Here is a 22,435-nt window from a genome sequence, read left to right as displayed (position 1 = left end):
TGTTTGCTAATGTTTTAAACTACAACTTTGTTTCCACAAGAGTATCAATTGTGAATTATAAGATTCATTCTAAGACCAATCTAAATGAATCCATACATCCATAAAGAGACCTACCTTAAACTGGTGGTCTCTTACATAACTGCACCACAAAATGAAGTAGTGTCCAGATGACAGCGGGTTAACTGAATCAAGTCTAGACACAGATTGGGCCACAGGGACTGAGATACAACCTGGTTGACCATCAAATCCCCGTCTGTCATACTTTTTTTTGCCGTGACTGTAATCCAATACGCCCTGTGATTGTCACAGCCTTCCCCTTCTATGATGATGGTTCAGTGGTTGGTATCTGCCCTCACAATAGGAAGTCCAGCCTTTCTATACACCCCTTATCTTGATGTGCCCAAGAAATTACATTTCATTCTCATTTTGATATGTGGAGTGCTTCTTCGTGGCTCTGGGTTTTTCCAAGCTGGCTCTCTCAGGCTTTAAATAAGGGTGGTCTCGGCTAGCGCTCTAAGCTAGCCCGCTTGACCAAGCCACCCAATCCATTTTGCTTCAAATACAGGCATAAGCCAAAGTTAATGAGCCTAAAATGGGTTTATGTGCAAATGAATGGATAATATGGGATAATACACTAGCTTGCAGGCAGTTAGCCGCAAGGCCGAGACTTTATTAGCGGCGGAGGGCTTTCACACTGTGACTAGCGTTAGCATGCTAATTGTGAAGGCTGTAAGTAGCTGTGCGGAGAGAGGTGAGTGGCCTGGAGGAGCAGTTCTCATTCTCTTGCACAATGTCAGACACAGGCGGCAAGCAAGGAAACGAAAAATGCAAATCTGCCATTCAGCTATTGTGCCGACAGACCTTGGAGGAGACGAGAGAGCGAACCAGGAGAAGCAGAGAGGGCAGGAGATGGAGAGAGAGGTAGAGAGAGAGAGAAAGAGAGAGAGAGAAGGCAAGCAGAGAAAGGATGAAAGGGTGGGAGACGAGGCGAGGCTTTGAGAGAGAGAGAGAGACGGATTGGAACAAGATGGAGAAAAAGTGTGTAAGGCAAATAAGAAGGATAGAAAAAGGAAATACTGAAAGTTAATGAAGTTCAGAGAAGACAGAAAGAAAATACCCACAAGTTGGGCTTGAATTTATGGATGAGTGATAAAAAGGAAGAAAATGAGAGAGATAGAGAGATTTGTATTTGTAAAATAATAACCTCATATGAGATTTTTTGCTATATTGTATATCCAAAGCTTGTTTTTATAGCAAAATGATAAATCTTTAAACAGATAAAAAAATTAAGGTAAACGTTTTAAAACCTTCGTTTCCACTATTATGCAGCATTTATTTTACCTCAGATGTTGGATGTCAGAACTGGGAATGACACTCGAGATAAATACGTTTCAGTTAAACATTCAGATAATTTTACACCATTTCATTCAAATTAATTGATTTTACTACAACCGATCAGGTTTAAGTCAGGAGATTGTGGAGGAAATTTGTTACTGTTTACTGTAATTCCATGTGTGTCCCTTAATTGTTTTCATGTATCTAATATTAATCTACATTGTATAAAATCTAAGAAAAACACTGAATGAGAAGGTTTTATCTTTTAACTTTAGACTGGGACAGTATTTACTAGTGTTTCATGGCAAACTCAAAATATTCCCATAGTTCCATGTCCCAGGTTAGTACTGCTAGCTATACCATTAAACACCACATTATCTGGTGACTCAAACATGCACATTTTCACAGAGAAAAGTTGAACAGGACTGTGTACGTCTGATTTAATTAAACAAAAACTGTTACTGTATAATACTATTGCTTTTCACTAATGTCAGTGTATAGTGAAGAGAGCAGCCATCTTGATTTCTGAAGTTGGGATTGGCAAGACTTTCAGGCTTACAGTGTCTGCTGTGCTCATTTGTTTCAAGACTGTTAGCTAATGAAGCCTGTATTAGTTTTTGTGGCTACATTAAGCTAGCTAAATTACATGCGTCCGCCATTAGATTTGAAGACAAAAGCTACCTAGTTAACAGTGTGTGTTAATTTGTTTTGTGGATGTGTTTGTTAGCTGGCTACTGGACACTTCCTGGTAGCTAGCTTACAGTTTCTGCTGTGTTCCTTTCTTTTGAAAATGTTAGTTAGCTAACTAGAGCATGTATTTGGTTGTGTGGCTACCTAAAGCTAGCTAGCTTACAGTTACAGCTGTTTAAATTTGTTTTGGGGATATATGTTTGATAGCTCGCTAACTGTTTAGCCTCACTTCTTGAGGACAAAGCTAGCTAGTTAACAGTTAGTGTAAATTTGTTTTGTGGATGCATTTGTTAGCTGGTTTATGGACATCTCCAGCTAGCTGTGTGTGTTATAATCTCACCTTAGATCTAGGACTTGTGATTTTTAAATTTGTTTTTTTTCTGGACACACGGAGAGTACCAAACTGAACAACCAAGGAAAGAAACAGCACAAAACACAACCTTACTAGTTTAAATAAAAAATATAGCTAGGTCAAAAAAACTAAACAAAACAAAAAACACACAAGCACAAAGCTAACAACTCTAGTTTGAACTGGGTAATAAATAAAATAAATAAATAAAATCCTGAACAGTCAGCCTTTACCTAGATTAACTAAACAGTGGAGTACTACATACTGTGTATAATATATATGTGCACCTTTCTTAACTGATTAAAACCTCAGTCTGGCACAAACAAATCTTAAAAAAAAATACAAATATATAAACTAACATAAAAATAAAGCACATATCCAACATCTAAATAGTTAAAACGCTATTAAAATAAAGTAAAAAAAAAAACATGCAAGTAAAATATGAGAGAATTTAACAAACCTCACATGCTCTCACTCTTGTTTCCTGCTTTTAAATGGTAGGCTCCTCCCTTAATATTCCAGCTTGTCCTCCTGTTGGTCAGAACAAGGGAGCATAACATAAAACACAAGGATAAAAAAAAAAAAAAACATTTTTCATGTAAAAACTGTTTTGTGGAAAAAATAGCCTGTTAGCTAACTGTAGTTGCTATTATTTTAATAACAAACCTTTTATTGTGTGCATTTAACTGTTAACTTTTATAATAATCATCTGTTAATGGTTTAAAACGTTTCACACTCAGACTTAAAAAATAAATAAATTGCAGCCCTGTTGAAATGATCTGTAATTAACTAAAGGTTTAGATCAAATTCTAAAGTACTTTTTGTAATCAAGGGCGTAGGAGCGGGCTTGATATTGGGGGGACACATTTGCCAATATAAACCCAAGCCCACCCTATAGTTTCCTAGAACAACATTTGTGGAAATTACTTTTAATCCCAAATAAAAAATGTTTTCTGTATTTTGTTTATTATTAGTTAACATCCAAGTAAAGGTGATTTTACAACCTAAACATGTTACTCCACGTTACAGTTACTGTTGTTAGAAAAAATTATGCATGCAATGTCTGAATTACATATGACAAAAATGATCATTTGTCACCTAATATTTAAAATAATAACAGATTTGGTTATTATTATTATTATTATTACTATTACTATTATGTATTGGCATGTTAATTCTGTTGTATATTTACATTTTCTCCTGCGCTTTTATTTTTTTTCTACTGAGAGCTCTTCTTAAGATGGTGTACTTTTATGTAAAAGAATGTAACTTTTCATAGAGATTTTTATAAATGTCAGGACATGTGGTCTAACTGTGAACTACAAATGAACAGAAGTCACGTCTACTGCATATTAACACTGTTCTGCATATTCTACAGCTTCCTCTGCTTTAAAGACACGTAATAAAGTAAGTGGTGGTATGATGTGTTTAATACACTGCTGGATATATATGATTAATTTAGGCTCCATAGGGGGCTAAAGGATTTTAACAGGTAAACTCAGTAAATGACTGAGTATCAGGTGGAAAACACTATTTTAGGGCAGTGATCAGGGTTGATGTGTGTGCTTATTCAGAGACGTGTATTTTTAACCAGATATCAGAAACATATCATCACAGTTTACGTGGTTAGCCTACCGTTACCTTTCTTTTAGAAAAATCTCCGTATATCCAGATATGTTTTAAAATCAGCTGAAACTACTTCAGCCCGATCCCGCTGCTAAATCTCACAGCGAGGGGGAGGGGCTTACCACCACCAGCACAAAGCCTCTCCTCCGCGCGACAAAACCAGCAAGCTGATTGGCTGTTTCTACTGGGAGGTGGGACTTAATACCTGAACCGGCTCCGTGATTGGTCCGGTCTGTCTCCTCATTAATAGTACAGCTGAACTGAGCGAAACGATATCATTTTTGGGGGGGACAAATCCACCTGTTTCTAATATTGACATGTCCCACCCATCCCCCCGGTTCCTACGCCTGTGTTTGTAATAGTTTGTTTGTGCTCACACATTTTAATTCACTTTAATTAATTCAGTTTCATTTATGTTGCTGTATATTTTTAATTGGAGAAAGATAATTAGTTCAATTGCCTGTCAGTCAAAAGCCTGATTAGTGGGCGGGGCTAGGAGCTGAGAGAGAGCAAGCACGCCAAGCTGACTCAACACCGCTGGACAGATTGTTGACCAAAACATCTCCAAACTGTGGCTACTGGGCAGTTAAACCTCCTGTGTGACGCTTTAAAGCATCTTAAATGAGGTAAATTGTGTTAACACACACACGTACACATATAAATATGTATATGTATGGCTCTGTTGTTGAAGGCTAGCTAAAACAGTGTGTATTCAGCTGCAATATGCTAGCTAGCTAACTCAGTAGTGCTACAGTGTGGTGTGTAGCTGCTTGTTTGGATAAAATGTGGTTAAAAGTTTGCTTGGCTAAAGACAAAAAAACAAAACAAAAAAAAACATAAGCACAAAGCTAACTACTCTAGTTTCAACTGGGTAATAAATGATACAAAATCCTGGACAGTCAGCCTTTACCTAGATAAACTAAACAGTGTGGTACTACATACTGTGTATAATATATATGTATTTTGTAAATACATAAACTGGACAGAGCTAGAGCTGTGGACCAGGGAACGTTAGTTAATGAATAGTCATTGTATTAAGACACTTTTGTAAGTAGCTAAAATTAAGGTGCATAATAGCCTGTTAAAATACACCAGAATGCATAAAATGGCATCTAGTTCATTAAATAAATTATAACTTATCCCCCCCAGTGTGCCCCTTCCACATTAAAAATGCCCCTGGTTGATATTAAGGTTGCTTGGAAATTTTCAGAGGTGGATTTACCATACATTTATTTCTAAAAATGTTTGCAAATGGTTAACACATGGTAATTTCTTATAATAGTGAGCAGACAAGGAGTTCACATAGATAACTTGAAAAGTAATGGATGGTTGTGCAGCTAAAATGTCTCCCACTGGTTCCTATGATATATATGGTGTTTACTTTGGTTTTGCATATGGGTTTATGTTTGTTGCTGTGATATCTGTGGTGGTTTCCATGGTATTGATATGGTTTTGCAGTTGTATTCGTGGTGTTCGTAATGGTGTTGCATGGTCATTGCTAAGGTGTTGATGGTGGAATGCAAATATGTTTGGCCAAAAAAGTAGTGTCCCCAGACTTTTTAACAACATGTATGGTACCCAACATTTTGACCAAAAGCTGCACGCAGTACTGGAGTGCTGGTTGATGTGCGGGGTTTTTGAGCAACAGCTGGTTTATCCAGCAGCTCCTCCATACACTCACATAGTACTGGAGAGCAATACAGAGAAGTGGTTCATGGATTCAGCTGGTTTGTGTGACACAATGTTGGAACCCCTGTTCATTCAATACATTACAGTATATATTCTGAAAATATGCTAAATTACTGCTGGAGCTGTTAAAAAAAGTTGCTGCTGGACACTTTTCAGTATTTTTTAATGGGCCACTTTTTGACACTTGTTTTTTTGTACGCTTTCTGTATAAATACTTTAGCACGTGCTTTGCCATGCGCAGCCGTAATGAAACAAGTACAGCTGTTTGCAGACAGAAAGCCACACTGCAAGTGTGATGACCTTCAATCTATATACCCAATATTTCTCAGTTTGAGATTGTTGTAAAGCTGTACGATTCAATTTGTTTCTGGACTTTTTTTCTACTTATTTGAAATGATTTCGAATGATTTATCTCACCAAGATAATTCTTTGCAGCACGGCAGTCTTTAATTCTATCAGTTCGACACATGGCTGATTGCAGTACTGACCTTATACTTGCCCTTTTTAACAATGTGCTGCAAGGTCTTTCCTCCTATTCGAGGAATTACATTTACTTCAGCGTAGAAAGCTGTGCTGTAAGTTACATGCCTGAGATTAGTTTCTAAACTTGTCTGCAGTTTATAGTGGAAAAAAGAAAGTGTTTCTTCTTTCGATCCAAATGTTTAAGGGCTCTTAAGTGTGGTTGGAGACTCTTGTGTCCATTCAGAACTTTTCAAGGCCATCATTTGGGTGCTGGCTTTGAAATCTTCCGTCTTTGAAGAATGTAGTTTCGAGGTACTGGCTGCTGTGGACGATTATTGTTTGATTATAGATTATAGATATCAGGGCTGAGGTGTACGGAACCTTTATTTCCATGGTGGATTACTTCATTGAACTTTCCAATTATTCGGTAAAATTTTTCCATGTTTTTGAATATTAATTAAATTATTCCTGAAGGTCTTTAGGACCATCAGTTAAAAAACAATACTAGTTTTACAGCTTTCCTGTAAAGTGTATTGAATGCACTCTTCTGAGATTTTCTTCGACAGACTACCAACCAGCTACGGAAAAATAAGGTCTTTGACCCACAGCAATTCAGCCCTGTCCATCCTTTTGCTCATCAGCTCTATAGAAGCATTTTTTCCTCACCAGTAGAGATGTCTGTTCTCTAGACGCACTTCGACTGCCAATCAATACAGCTGTCTGTCAGCCAGGGCAACTACTGCTGCTCTTTCGTTTGAAAATGACAGTTCTATCCATCCATCCATCCATCCATCCATCCATCCATCCAAGAACGTGGAATCATTGACCGTTAGATCACTGCTGAGTGAAATTGTTATGTATGGGTTTGGGTATAGAAACCAAAGGGTATGCTATACTACTACTTAAAGAAGTGATGCTCATCACAACTGCTTAATGACAAACTGTCACGGCCTAATAGTGTGGACTTTGCACAAGTATAAAGAAAATGTCAGTGTGCCGTAGGCAAGGTTTCAGAGTCATCAGATCATTGTATCTTTAACACTACAAAACTTGTTGTCTGTAATCTATCAGTCATTGTGGTTTGCACACTACACAGCTGATCAGCAACTCAGGGTCACGACTCACGACAGAGTATTTCACCATAAGAAACACAGCCGGTCTAACTCTGGTCTTTAAAATCACATTGTGTCACAAAAGCACAATCAAGAACTGACGTTATCAAGATTTTCTTCAAATTAGATAGTGTGTGAAATGAACCAATCAAAACTGTTGTATTTGTACTTAAAGAAAGCACCAAAATTATTGCCAATGCGGTAATTGCAAAAAGTTCCTTATTAAAATGGCAGCTCCACTGACTCTTATCCACCCTCCACTCCAAGGTAAGTTAAGTAAGATAAGAGACCACTTAAAAATAATGAGTTTCTTTGATTTTACCAAATTGAAAACCTGCTAATCTCCTAGAATTTGTGCACCAGAAGTGACACAAAATTTTCCAAAAGCAGTGTGTAAGACTGGTGGAGGAGAACATGCCAATATTAATGAAAACTGTGATTAAAAAACAGGGTTATTCCACCAAATATTGTTTTCTGAACTCCTAAAACTTTATGAATATGAACTTTTTTTCTTTGCATTATTTGAGGTCTGAAAGCTCTGGATCTTTTTTGTTATTCAGCCATTTCTCATTTTCTGACAATAAATGCTCTAAATGACAATATTTTTACTTGGAATTTGGGAGAAATGTTGTCTGTAGTTTATAGAATAAAACCACAATGTTAATTTTACTCAAACATATACCTATAAATGGCAAAATCAGAGAAACTGATTCAGAAACTTAATAGAAAGTTAATAGAAATTAGAAAGTTAATACCAGTAAATATGGAGTTATTTGTGTCTGTTTCACAGAATTTAACAACCAATATTCTTTATCACAGGTTTGTCCTATTCATTTTAAGTGCCACCATATGGAGTAATTAAGCAACTTTAGTAAGCCAAATTGGGTTCTGGTGTTTATATTTCAATAAAAGATCAATACTTGATGCCACATATCAATACAATATAATACAATACAATATGATTAAAACCGTACAATATATTGCAATATTGATATATTGTCCCACCCCTGTATAGTAAGCCAGTTTATTCCCATTACATACTGTATGTCCTTTGCTCTCTCAGTTACTGTATGTTCCTTAGACAAACAGCCATTCTGTTACTGTTTCACTGTTCCACCAAATCACATGCATGTCATGGCTCTTTTGCAACCTTTCTGCCTCCGAGCCCTTCGACTCACACACACACACACACACAGACAGACACACACACACACAGACACATGCACTCAAAGACACTCATGCACCTACCTCCCGAGCCCTATGATTGCTTATTTCCCTGCCCAAGGACATTCGGATCCATCCAACTGCCTTTTAACAATCCTTACCCTGCAACTCGAAAATCCAAACGCCAGGACTTTTAATTAGCATACCGCTCCAATAAGGAACCCTCTGCCCCTGAGCTCAGATGCTGCTGTAGAATTGGTTTTGCATGCTGCTGAGCAGCACAATACTTGTAGCAAAGGATTTGCTAAATTTATGAGAAGACCTTTATAATTTTCTTCTTTTATTTTTCTTCACGTTACCCATTTTTCTTGCTACACCCCCAAGTGATTAACTATTATGCACTGTTTTTTTTTGTCAGCATATTCCATAGTCTTTTGTACATTTGCCCTATGGTTGCCTGTCAGGATTGACTGCAGTGGTGTAAGTGCATGACATTAGCATTCTCAGGGTTTAGCACTGAGCTTTGCCATTGAGATGACACACGTGAACATCAGCACAATATTCAGTCTTTTGATTGAAAGGTAATGAAACACCATACTTACACCACCATTTCTGATTTGATTGTTTTTATCGTAGGAGAACCACAGCTGAACTTACATTCCTAAATGCAAAAATCAACCGCTAGTACTTTATTAAGGAACCAGTTTTGGAAATTAGATGTAAATGGAACTTCCACATAATATAAACATTATATATGAATTAATCCATGTTTTCTGAATTGTGTGTCCAAGAACCAATCAGAGACAAAGTCATTCAGAGGAGGTTTCGGTGTGAAGTGCTCAGTTCTTGGCCCAGAGAAAACGGCACCATTTATTGATGGTGTTGACACATGGCTTCTTCTTTGTATAATACAGCTTTAACCTGCATTGCAGATTGCACAGTAAACTGTGTTCTTGAACAGTGATTTCTGGAAGTGTTTCTGAGCCCATAAAGTGATTTCTAGTACAAATGCATGCTTGTTATTAATGCAGTGCCGCCTGAGGGCCAGAAGATCACCAGTATCCAATAAAGAAAGTGCAAGCAGCTGAGATCAGAATGTTTTTCTCCAAATGTTTCTAAATAAGAGTTGAAAATGTTCTGATTTCAGAATTGTTTGTTTCCAACATGAAACACAACAACATTGCCACATTTTAAGAGATGCAATGCCTGCAAAAGCACACACACTTTACATTGCTTTATTATTAATTGCACATAATTTGTCAAATCATTAGCAGTTAGAAATGTAATGACCTCAAAAAAAAACACGACTGGTTTAGAATTCAGTTCGCGAACCAGAAAGGTGCATTGGAAAGGTGCTAACTGTGGTGTGTCATGATTTGAATATCTTTTAAGATCAAATTAGTGCTGGGCGATAAAACGATATCGATAGTTATCGAGGAAACTATATATCGCGATAAGTCGGGGCGAGAAATTCGATAAACTAAATTTTCTATTTCCCGTTTAAGTAGCGTTGTGAAAAGGCGCAGCACGAGATCAGGCAGCACGCTGAACTGCTGCTCAGCCCAGTACAACCCCTCCCCTCCCCTCTCCACCATCCCCCTCCGCCCCACCCCCCGAGCCCCTCCACTCTGAACTCCTCACATAGCGGCTCCTTCTCTCCCATTTACTGGATAAACTTCATTTATACTATTCAGCGGCGCTACACTGGAAAACTCACCTTTTAAATATGAGGCATGCGTCTCCAAGATATTTAGAGAGGTGAGCTTGTTCAGATTTCTGAAGGCAGGTAAACGCTGCTCTGTTTGCTGCTAGTTAGATTAGCTTGTCTCCAGTTTAAAGTTAGCGATGTTTAGGTGTAAAAGGGATCTGTGCAATCTGTCATCATTAGCTAAGATGCTTTCACTGCTTTTTACATTCTAATAAACTAATGGGTAACGCACGTTAGCCGTGTTAATCCACGTTTCGTGTAAATTAAGGTTAACTTCAGCACGAGTGAGGGGTTAGTATATAAACACACAGAAAGGAAGCACTTTCCATCTTTTTTCCTAACTCTCACTGTTTCTGTTAGAAAACCCTGAGGGCAGCATTCTCCTCTGTCTTTGTGTTTTATAGTTTTTAACAGATAGAGAGTCTGTTATGCTGGATATTTTACTAAATACAGAAGATTATATAATCTGTCTAGCTGTATTTGAACTGAGCTAAACATTGCTGTTACTGAACTGGAGTTTTAAATACACTTAAGTAATGTAAGTCTAGTCTACTGAAAGCCAGTAATGTTAGTATAAATCTGTACTGCAGTAGAAGTGGATCATTTCAGAAACTTGACTTTATTCCTCCCACCTCCATTATAGGCCACTTTTTTTTAAAATATTTAAATGTTAGCTTAATTTAAATGAAAAAAAAACTAAAGGCTCTTATTTAAAAAAAAACATAAGCAGTAAATTATCTAAAATTACAACAAATAGAAAATAGAAAAACAGTAAAACATATGTAATACATACTTTTTATATGACCAAAATTAAACTAGACTGAAATCTGACTAAAACTAATAATATCCGATAGACTAAAATGTAACTAAAACTATTATACATTTTAGTGAAAAGACTAAGACTGTATCAAAATCACCTGTCAAAATGAACACTGTGATATACTCTTGTATTTTGCTTTATGTAGTTGCCTGCATTCAGGGAGGGGAATGATCTTTTGATTAAATATAATTTTATAAAAATAAATAAAGTGTTATTGCAATTTAAATTAAACAGACATATAATGTAAAGGGTCTTACATATTTTTTAGTTTATATATTTGTCCCCTTTTTAAAATTAATTTAAAAGCTGTACCCACCTGGCAAGATGTTAACATCCTAGTGTCTGTCCACAAGGCTCTGAGCCTGCTAGTGATTTTGTCCATAACTCCCTTATTCTGTCACTTCTGAGTAAAAATAGAAACCTTTAAGTGTAACAGAAAGTGATTTGATTTATATCGTGATACATATCGATATCGGCTGATATGAAAAACTATATCGTAATAAGATTTTTTTCCATATCGCCCAGCCCTAGATCAAATCTTTTTCCAAATCAATTTATTGATTTGATCTTCCAAAAGCCCCACTTTTGCCATCCATATTAAACAAACTAGACATAACATATACAAGACCAAACGAACGAACCCTGAAACAAAGAGCTATATATACACATTGGGACAAACAAGGAACACCTGGGGAGGATAACGAGGGGGTTGGGTAACAAATGAGACACAGGCGGGAACATTGATGACAGCGCTGGACTAGGGTGTAGACAAGACAGCAACAAAACAGAGAGCCATGTGCTAAAGAGCACACTGAAAACAAGACAGGAAGAGAAAGGACCAAGAAGAGAGGAAACAAGACAAGCATGGGATCTACCAAAAAAGTTTGTCTGAATCTGAAATCTGTCTGAAATACCTACTTACTGTCTTTATAGTGACATTAATATTTTTTTATGACTCCATAAGTCATAAAACATCTACTCACAGACTACAGCTACAGCTCTAGAGTTCAGATTTCAATGCAATGAACACTACTTAAGTAGTATAATAAGAATAATTTTGGATTGAAATTGAACCTCTGTGTTTTTTTGCCCTTTGAGGAAAGGATCCATAGATGTTTGTCTCTGTTTATAAGATACCGTCACCCCGTTCAGGGCCTTAGAAAGATACAGATGCATGATGAATGACCAGTATATTCTTATTTGGTGAAAATGAATGAAAAAAGACACAATTAACACAATTAACTTGTTTTCAAGGAAGAACAAAGTAGAGTAAATACGCGAATTCACTGCCCTTTGAATGCTGAGCTTTTGTTCTGGCAGTGGCGATATGTAGATGTGTGTGTTTTTGAGTGTTTTCTTCTAGGCGCGGCACCTTGCTCTCGACATCATTAAATTAATTGTGTGGGTATGAGGTGTTGCTTTTATCTAAACAAGGAGACATGCTCAAAGATCTGCCCATGCAGCGCCAATCTATCTTCTTTCCCCCATTCTTTACAGACACCTGGCCAAATTATTCATTGATTCGACTGAGCATTTTGTTGAGTGGTAGTTCAAAGGATTGTAGGCACTTTGTGTGTGTGTGTGTGGGTTTGTGTGAGAGTGTGTGTGGTGAAAGAGGTGTCTGGCAAAATTGAGAGAGTGCTTCAACTTTGGCTGTGTGTGTGTGTGTGTGTTAGTGAGTGTGTCTTCGTCTGGATGTGTAGTTGTATTTATGAGTTTGTGAAGGACTTGCTGTCTTGATTTCTTTTGCTCTCCATATTTATTTTCTCTTTCTCTGACACACACACACACACACACACTCGTACACACTCGCAGTGCCTCCAGCAGTAGTGTCAGCCTCCCTAATCTCCCCAGTCATCCTCCCACCCCTTGCATGAGCTTGGCTCCCTTTGCTTTCCCAGATTACTCATTACGGCCTCATTCAGCCTTCACTTATGGATGCATCCCACTTTGAAGATGGTGGCTTTTTTCTCCCTTCTCCTTCTTCTTCTCCTTCAATTTTTTTTTTTTTTTTGTCGCCAGCGGCCTATTGGGGCAACGGAATAATCACTCCGAACTCCGGGCGCCAGGGATAGGCGCTCACAGGAAAGACGATGAACTTGCCTCGGGCTCGTCTGATGCAAACCCGAGGAGCTTAGCGCTCGGTTATGCCACGACTGCTTGGCATCCGCAAATGCGGCTTCTTCTTCCAGGTCCAAGTTTCAGCTCAGATCCTTCAAAAGCAGTGTGTATGCAGTGGAATGTCCCCGCGACATATCTGTTCCCGGAATGTTTCCGAAACGCCGGCCACGTGTAGCCGTACCTGCACTGTCTGCCGGGCCGGGTTCCTCCAACAGACAAAGAAACATCACGGTTCTCGGTGGAAACCTATTCTAACATCCAATTACGCCTCAGAGACTCTTCCTTTGATGTCTGCCTAGATGTATTTGTCTAGACCTCTCCAGGACAGCCTTCAGCTTTGAGGTTTCGTCGAAGGCAACACTTCATTTCAATCCAATTCTGAAATACCTTCCGTATCATTTTCAGAAGGTCTTGGGTTGGCAGTCCCAGCATTGGAATGACACTTGAATGACAGGAATGAATTTGGTGGGTAGGCATGAAGGTATGAAGTCCTGCTTTTGTCTTGTGGGAGACAACCAAAAAATCTGTGTGTGGAGGCACCATGGTTTGATGTTCTGCCTTGTACCTCTACACACCTTCTGGCATGGTGTGGGGTGCAATTTTGCCAGATTACCAACTTTGGTCTTCATTGGCTCAGTGTGACAGCCAGACATTGCGTCATGTTTCCGGTTTCCTATTTTAGCAGGAGAGCTCATCCACATAATGCTGGCATTTTAATCCTTGATTTAAAATGTGTAGGATGCAGTTGGATGCACCATCAATACTCCATCCCTACCATAAATCTACAGGAACTTTGAATGAATACATGTTCATACTGCACAATATTGATTCTCGCTGCATATTTTTAGGAAATTCTGGAATTTCTGCATTGCAACTTGCACTACTTCTTGTGTAGCGCAATAAATATGACCAAGAGTTGTCCTTTTCAGTATAATGGCCCTGCGCAAGGTGTGTCACGATGATTATTGATTTATTGCTATCTTAGACAGTCTCAAAGTTTTTACACTTCCTCCTGCATCATTTAAATAGCAACGGCGCTTGTGAATATATCTACCCCAATAGGCATGGTGGTCTCAAAATGGCAGATTGCGTTTTTTTTAATGGCAACAAAAAACACAGGTACACCACTGACTGAAAACAACCTAGGCAGATGTAAACAGACAGCCGTTCATTGCTATCTTGGCATTAAATTTGTGAAGACAGCAGTGCACAACCCCATAGCGTGTGCCTTTTGATAGATGTATGCATCAACTTTTACATCAACAATAAACAGAATGAAAGAGCAAGAACGAGCAGATCAGTTTCCTCAGCTGAGAAGAAGTGTTGGACATCTGGTCCAGGTAGTTGCGCCATTTTTATAGAGATCTGCCAGAGTCAGAGCACACCTGGCTTTTAAAGGGAATGGCAAGTGATACATTGATTGGTTTATTGCACGTTACGCCTAAAGATAGACACCCATGATAAATTAAGAGAATTTGTACATTGCCGAGCAAGCTGTACTGTTCTAGTCATTACCATAGCAAAGACACACAGATCAAAAACTCTAAATCAAGTTGCACAGTGCACGGTTGACTGCTTGCCTACGTAACGCTAAAATAGGGCCCTATACTGGATTTGTACTCAATTTGGCAACTGTTTCTTTGACAATATGTACAGGGGTTGGACCATGAAACTGAAACACCTGGTTTTAGACCACAATAATTTATTGTCCCGACGGACAGTTCTGGTGGAAACAGGAGAGTTGAGGTGCACATTGAATTCTTTTTTTTTTTTTTTTTTATAATTTTATTTCTAATTTTTCCCATTTTCTCCCCAATTTACACGGCCAATTACCCAACCCACTCATTAGGACTCCCCCTATCACTAGTGATGCCCCAACACACCAGGAGGGTGAAGACTAACACATGCTTCCTCCAATACACGTGAAGTCAGCCACCGCTTCTTTTCGAGCTGCTGCTGATGCAGCATTACCGAGCAGCCAGCGCGCTTGGAGGAAAGCGCAGCGGCTCGGCTCCGGTACATCAGCTCACAGACGCCCTGTGCTGCAGACATCACCGTAGGAGTGATGTGGGGAGAGAGCGCCATCTACCCACCCAGAGGGAGCAGGGCCAATTTTGCTCCCTCTAACGCCGGCAGCTTGATGGCAAAGCTGCATGAGCTGGGGTTCGAACCTACGACCTCCTGCTCATAGTGGCAGCGCTTTAGACCGCTGGACCACTCGGTGCCCCTGCACATTGAATTCTGCCGTGATTTGGGCAGCCGTGATTTTAGGTTTTTTGGATACAATCCGGGTTAGCACCCGAACATCCCTTTTAGACAGCTTCCTCTTGCGTCCACAGTTAATCCTGTTGGATGTGCTTTGTCTTTCTGGTGGTATGCTGACATTACCCTGGATACCGTGGCTCTTGATACATCACAAAGACTTGCTGTCTTGGTCACAGATGCGCCAGCAAGACGTGCACCAACAATTTGTCTTCTTTTGAACTGTGCTCTTACCCTGCTAATTGAACCTTCACACTCTGCTCTTACTGGTGCAATGTGCAATTAATGAAGATTGGCCACCAGGCTGCTCCAATTTAGCCATGAAACCTCCCACACCAAAATAACAGGTGTTTTAGTTTCATTGTCCAACCTCTGTACATGATCATGTGATCTAGCTTCTAATATTCCTACCTTAGTGTGTTGCAGGGCTTAGTAATGCAATGAATCCAGTGTTTGCCAAAGTGATGTTTGAAAGACGAGAAAGAAGAGAAATTCCTCGTACTCTAGTAAATATCCAGCATGTTGTGCATCAGAATGTTTGAATGAGAGTAAGAGAGAGAGTGGTGGGGGAAGAGAATGAGAGCGAGAGAGAGAGAGAGAGAGAAATGGGATAAAATAGGGTCTTCGTCTCACTCTGAGGAGGGTCTCAATTTTCCAGCGACTCCAGCAGCTTCAGAAGGTGAAGAGGATGTAAAGGCTATAATCACAACGATTACACACAGCTCTCACTGCGGCCCCACCAGCGCTCTGCCACCCTCTCACTGTCTAACACACACTCTCTCGCACACTCACTCTCGCGCTCTCTTAAAAGCCCCACTCTGGCATTTTTTTAACAGCCATTTCATTTACATCAGCTTCATGGAACATATGCATTTATACGATTTATACATGGAGATATTTCAAACGTTAAAGCTCAGAACGACTCTCTTTACCCTTATTGTCTAACCTTTTATCCATCGCTATCTCATCTCTATATCCAACAGGGGAGGAAGATCTTTCAATTGTGTGCCCAAAAAAAGAAAGAGCACAGAATTTGAAATTTTATTATTGTAAGAAGTTTGAAATATAGTTGAGATCCTGATTGAACTAGAGCGTTTGGATTTTAAGAAAGAGGTAAAATGTCACTTTCTGGCCTCCCTGCTGCCTCCATTGTGTCCAATACCTTTTACCATTTCCCATAATCCACCACTCACTGAGCGCACTGTCAACCAATCGTGAACAGTTCTCACATCTATCATACTAGATCTATTTCAACTGTTTGCAATCATTGGGTTTTTAAAAACCCTTTCTTTTGTGTTGCTGCTTTGCAAAGTATTGCCAACACTCCATTGTCAGGTACTGTTGCATTTTAAGCTTTCTCTCTTGTGTTTTGTCAGCCCGTTACCAATTTCCAATTCACAGTTGCTCAGTTATTTTCGTAGGTTTTGGCATTTAGTAACGCCTGGTTATGATCTGGTACATAACTGGTTCATTAGCCCTTGCTTATTAAACTATTTTCTACCTTTTAAACAGTAGTTAAACACATTTTTTTCAATTTCTGTAAGATTTCTAATAGGGCTGGCCCGAATAGCGTTTTTTGAGCTCCGGATATTCGGCACTGATTCGAAGCGAATATTCGAATATTTGTTTTTAAAAAAAGAGTTAAAAAAATAAATAAAAAAAAGCAAATCACGGCCCCTTTAATCCACTGAAAAATGTTCAGTTTGCTCTGACCGACGAGACATATTCACCCCGGATTTTTGGTGTTTTTATCCCCCATATTTTTGTGTTTTCACCCCATATTTTTTCTGTGTTTTTAGCCCAGATTTCTTTGTGTTTTCATCCCGGAATTTCTGCTGCCCCACACGCGGCTTATCCGCTGCGTAAGCAGGCTAGGAGGCTGCTGCACGGTTTCTCCGCTGCGCAAGCCAGCCCAGTAAATTGCTGTTTGTGTTTTCACACTTAGGCTATTTGCTTAAAAAAACAAACAAAAAAAACGTTTGTTCAGGAAGTATTTTATATTCTTAAACATTGTTGATTATATTAGAGGACAGTCATTGTAAACTGTACTTGGTCTATTTCGGTTAAAGGATTGTGCAGGGCATATTACTGATTTTGTATTTTTGCACTTGGGCTATAAGCTCAATATTAAATATTTCGTTTGTTTAGAAATTATTTTATATTTTTAAACCATGTTAAATTATATTAGAGTAGAGGAAAGTCATTGTTAATGACATTATTGTACTTGGTCTATTTCGGTTTAAGCATTGTGCAGGGCATAGCCGTATTACTGATTTTGTATTTTTGCACTTGGGCTATAAGCTCAATATTAAATATTTCGTTTGCTTAGAAATTATTTTATATTTTTAAACCATTTTAAATTATATTAGATAAGAGGAAATTCGTTCAGACATCATTTTTGTAGGCCAGGCTTTTGTAACCGATTTAGCCCCTACTGTTGCCACATTACCCCTTACGTTTTATTATATAAATCAGTTTCGAAGAGCCTGCATTTTTTTTTATCATGTATAATAGAGGTCTGCGCGAGACTGATTTTTAAACCCACTCTTCCACGCTCCCGCGTTTCTGTCTCGTTACCGCTCCGCAAAAAAATTGCTTCTTTTAATCCCGCGCCCGCCCGCCACATACACATTTCTGCCGCTCCCACCCCACGTCCCTAATATAAATTAAATAAACTACATTTAATGCTTCAAATTTACTTATATATTTATTAAAACAGCAGCGCTGAATAGTGTGGTCCCGTTCCTTACCCCAGTCCAAACACCATCGGTGTGTGCGTGTGTGTGTCGGTCCATCCTGCGCGTTGAGAGTTTTCTTTAGGTTTTTTTTTTTTTTTTTTTACAATTATTACAGTTTTCTTAACTATTTATTAATTTGCTCCCGCATCGTCTGGATTAAACTCCCGCTCCAGCCAATAACAGTTCAGTTCTGTCCCGCGCGCAAGATATTCTGACGGGACCCGCGAAAACAGAAGTGGTTAGAGTGAGGTGGAACTCTGGAAAGGAGAAAAAAACCGAATATCCGAATACCAAAATTAAAAACCGAATACCTACTCAACGAACGAATATCCGAATACCCGAATATTCGGGTCCAGCCCTAATTTCTAATATATCTAGAATAAGAAAGAGGTTGTCACTTTCTGGCCTCCCTGCTGCCTCCATTGTTTCCATTAACGTTTCCCATTTCCCATAATCCACCTCTCACTAAGCACTCTGTCACTCTTCCTCTGTCAACCAATTGTGAACAGGTCTCACATCTATCATCACCTGAATACTAGATCTATTTAAACTGTTTGCAATCATTGTTTTTAAAAAACCTTTAGTTTGTATTGTTGCTTTGCAAAGTATTGCCAACCCTCCATTGTTACATACTGCTGCATGTTGAGCTTTCTCTTTTTCTTCTTTTGTCATCCTGTTACAAGTTTCTGATTCATGATTGCCCAGTTACTCTGGTTGGTTTTGCCATTTAGTTTGTTTGTTACTTTGCAAAGTATTGCCAACCCTCCATTATTACATACTGTTGCATACTAAACCTTTTCTCTTGTGTTTTGTCAGCCTGTTACCAATTTCTGCCTGACTTTCTGTACTGGTTTACCAGTACTTCTTTTATGAAGCATTTCTGAAAGTTACTAGGTACCACTACCTACCAGGAACTTCCCACATGGCAGGTCCAAGCATTGCAATTTGCTTTTTTTTGTCAAAATGTCTCAGATTCAAATTGCCAAATTGATTGTCTTCCAACACATCATTTTCAAGAACTGACTGGTTGCTTGCTGCTGAATACTGTATATCCCACCCCTTTGGAGGTGTTGATGAAGGCACAATATATCCTGCTATGTTCTAAATTCTCCAGACAGTTTCCTCTGGACACGTTGTAGCCTGACATCTGTTGGATTCAGCAGTGCCCTGGGCAATTAAAGACCAGTCAGTCAGCCTTGTCCAAATCAAAAGACCCTGGCCATGCACCACTGAACACTGCAGAAGCATATGATACACCAGAGATGGATCACATACCTTGTGCAGAAGCCTGAAGTCTGCCACCATTCTTCCTAGTCCCTCGTGGAGAGTAGCCCCGTACTGTGGGAAAAGTCATACGAGCAGCGCAGGGAATCCCTCAGGAAATCAACAAGGAGCATTACTAATGTATAGAGAGACCTTAATCATGTTACATGCTCGGGGATCCCATATATTATTTGGTGTATACCTGCTTAGGTCAAATACCTCATATTACCTCCTATTAATCTTACAAGTGCTCAACAAGAAGCTGCAGGAACTCTGTTTGAGCCTACAGAGTCCCCGTCTATAGTCAAGTAAGTTACACACTCATACTTAAGCTATATCCAGACATAATTAGTTTCTCAAGGGGTCCTGGGGTAATTTTCTCTTTTATAAGGGGTCCTCTCAGATTTTATTCCCATCTGGAACGACCATGTATGTGTTTTTTTCAGACGTCCTCTGAGAAAATTACAGGCTGAATTATCTACTGTTTTTTGCTGAACTCCGTGGTCCTCTGATAATTTTATTTCCCTCTGGACACACATCTGAGTTTCGTCACCTTGCATTTAATTAAATAGCTATTTGCCCACTGTCACGCACCGTCCACTAAGATCCACGTAAACACAACAGCGAATGGAAATGGAGGAGCTACTGAACGTGATGACATGACCGAGAAAGCCAAAAACCTCACTGCCAAATAGGGAGAGCACACACAATGAGGTAAAAAAAAAAAAAACGCCTGCCGACCACAGCGATGTAAACATGTGCTCTATTTTCTAAATTCTGGCTCTACATCGTACTGAATTTTACATTTTAGATTCTTCAAAGTAGCACATCTTGATTAGACGACAGCTTTGCTGGATTTTCTTAGTCAGCTTTATGAGGTAGAGTCACCTGGAATGTTCAGCTTTCAGTTAACAGCTGTGCTGAACTTCTCAAAAGATAATTAATTAACTTTCTTGCCTCTAAGTGTGTTTGAGAGCTCCAGTTGTAAAGTTGTGAAAAGGTAGAGTTGGTATACAGTGAATAGACCTATTTGAGTAATGTTCTAATCCATATTATCCGTATTAAATCCATATAAAAAATACTCAACTCAAGTAACGAAAAAATGACTAAGATATGAAGGTCAGTCAATCTGAGAAATTTCGAAAGTATCCTTAAGTGCAGTCGCAACGACCATCAAATGGTATGATGAAAAAGGCTCTCATCAGGACCGTCCCAGGAGGTACCAGCCTCAGAAATTGCAAGCTAACAGCACCCCAAATAAGACCCACATAAACTTTGACTCACAACATTCTTTGTGTGTTCCTTTATAGTCTGGATGACTTCAGAATTCATTTACAATGTTACAGCTTTTGACTGGTAACAGTTCAATTATTTATTTTATTTAATCTGTGAATAAATAAATAACTTTTTCCCCCCACTATAATGCAGTTGCAGTCCTCCATGTGTTCCCCATGTTTCTGTGCTGAGCTGTTCTGCTGCATGCTCTCTCTCTCTCTCTCTCTCTCTCTTTGCTGTGACAGCACTGTGCCACATGGCCTGGTTTTGTTCCCTTCATTGTACGCTGGGCTTTAGTCCACTAAAGCCTCATAAAGACCAGCAAAGAACTGCCTACGTAATCCATTCTGTGCTGCGGGAAAACATCCTGGCTTTTCTTTGACGGCTGACCTTCCTCCAGGCAGTGGAACTGGTTCAGGCTTTTCACAATGGAAATCACCTGATTGAGTTAGAAGTGCAACGTGATGCGCTTTAGCTCTGATCAGATTTCTGATCCTGTAATCAAACTGAAAGTGCTTGCTGTAACACTCAATAATCTAGAGTCATAGCAGAGGAGCTAGTGGACAAAAATATACATTGTGTTCAATATTAAACATTTAGAGTGTTTTGAGCATTCTATATACCCAACACAAAATCTGCCATGTTTCAGCATGGTCATAGTAAGACTGAGCAGCGGTACATTCAAGTTTTGCTTAATTAGATAAATTAGCCTCCCAAAATAATTCCATGTGAAGCCCAGGTGTGATCCAGATGTAAAGAAATTGTCTTTTTTAGCAGCAGTACATCCAGAACTCAATAGCTTTCACTGTATTTTTAACTCCAATTCGGAGTTATTATTCAGTAGCACAAGCATGGATTCCAGTTATAGTCAATTTTAAGAGTATTAGACAACAGTGTTTACATATTTTAGATCTACATGTGCATGTAGGAGATGACATGTCTCTTCAAACCATTACTGATTGTGGAAACTTCACACCAGACCTCGAGCAGCTTGAACTGTGTGACTCTCCTCTTCCTCCAGACTTGTTAACAAGAGGCAACCAATAGAAACTAATAGAAACAGTAATTAAAAGAAAAAGAAACGCTACCTAACTGGAATTGCACTGTGTGTTTATAAAAGTAACTAAAACGAACTGAAATCACAGATAGAATGCCCTTTGTTTTCGTGTTTGTTAATTTATTTTAAACGCTGTTTCCACTCCAGCAGTTCTACAGCGGGCTGTGTTGTGCGAAATCCATCCTCACCTTCCGTCACGTTCCTTCAGTCACTCGCCGGCGCCGCGGGGAGGTGCGGTGGAGTAGTGGCGTTCAGTCGCTTGCCGGGCCGGTGTGCACCACGGAGAGTTTGCGGTGGAGTAGCGGCGTTCAGACTCCGGGGTGAAACACACAAGGAAAGACGCGGGGAGAAGCGGCAGTCCAACAGACGGGTCAGCGTGCTCTCACCCGTCAGACAAAGACACCAGCAGTAAAGGTGGTGAAAAACAAAGAAGAAACAGGAGATACAGTACTGAGAAGTAGCTCATACACTAGAACACCCCATGCGGGAGAATGAACTGATAAATCTCTGATAAAGCTCTCTTAAGAATTAATAATAACTAACTAAAACTAAGCACTTTTGACTTGCAGCTCTGTGTGTAGCTGTTCTTACAAATTACAGGTTTATGCTCCTTCAGTGTTGCTTAGTTAATTAACATCATTCTGAAAAGATTTCGCTCATTCAAACAGCCCGAAAACAGTCAATTTCAGACAGTTCATGAGTCTGGCTCGGGCAGGTTCAGGTTTGTCGTGAGACAGCGAGCGGGTTGGGGCGGGGCTGGTGAC

The 22,435-nt window shown here is 39.3% G+C and overlaps 1 long non-coding RNA gene across 1 annotated transcript in view; it reads left to right on the top strand.

Moving 5' to 3' along the window:
- Nucleotides 1-4,320: 4,320 nt before the first annotated feature.
- Nucleotides 4,321-22,435, top strand: part of LOC111193531 (uncharacterized) — a 78,573-nt gene continuing 60,458 nt past the window's right edge. Inside the window, exon 1 of the long non-coding RNA XR_002650581.2 lies at nt 4,321-4,626. This is a non-coding gene — a long non-coding RNA (uncharacterized LOC111193531). The remainder of the gene's footprint in view (nt 4,627-22,435) is intronic.

This window comes from Astyanax mexicanus, chromosome 21, assembly GCF_023375975.1.
Source record: "Astyanax mexicanus isolate ESR-SI-001 chromosome 21, AstMex3_surface, whole genome shotgun sequence".
Taxonomy (NCBI): Eukaryota; Metazoa; Chordata; class Actinopteri; order Characiformes; family Acestrorhamphidae; genus Astyanax; species Astyanax mexicanus.
This window is presented reverse-complemented; position numbering and strand designations above follow the sequence as displayed.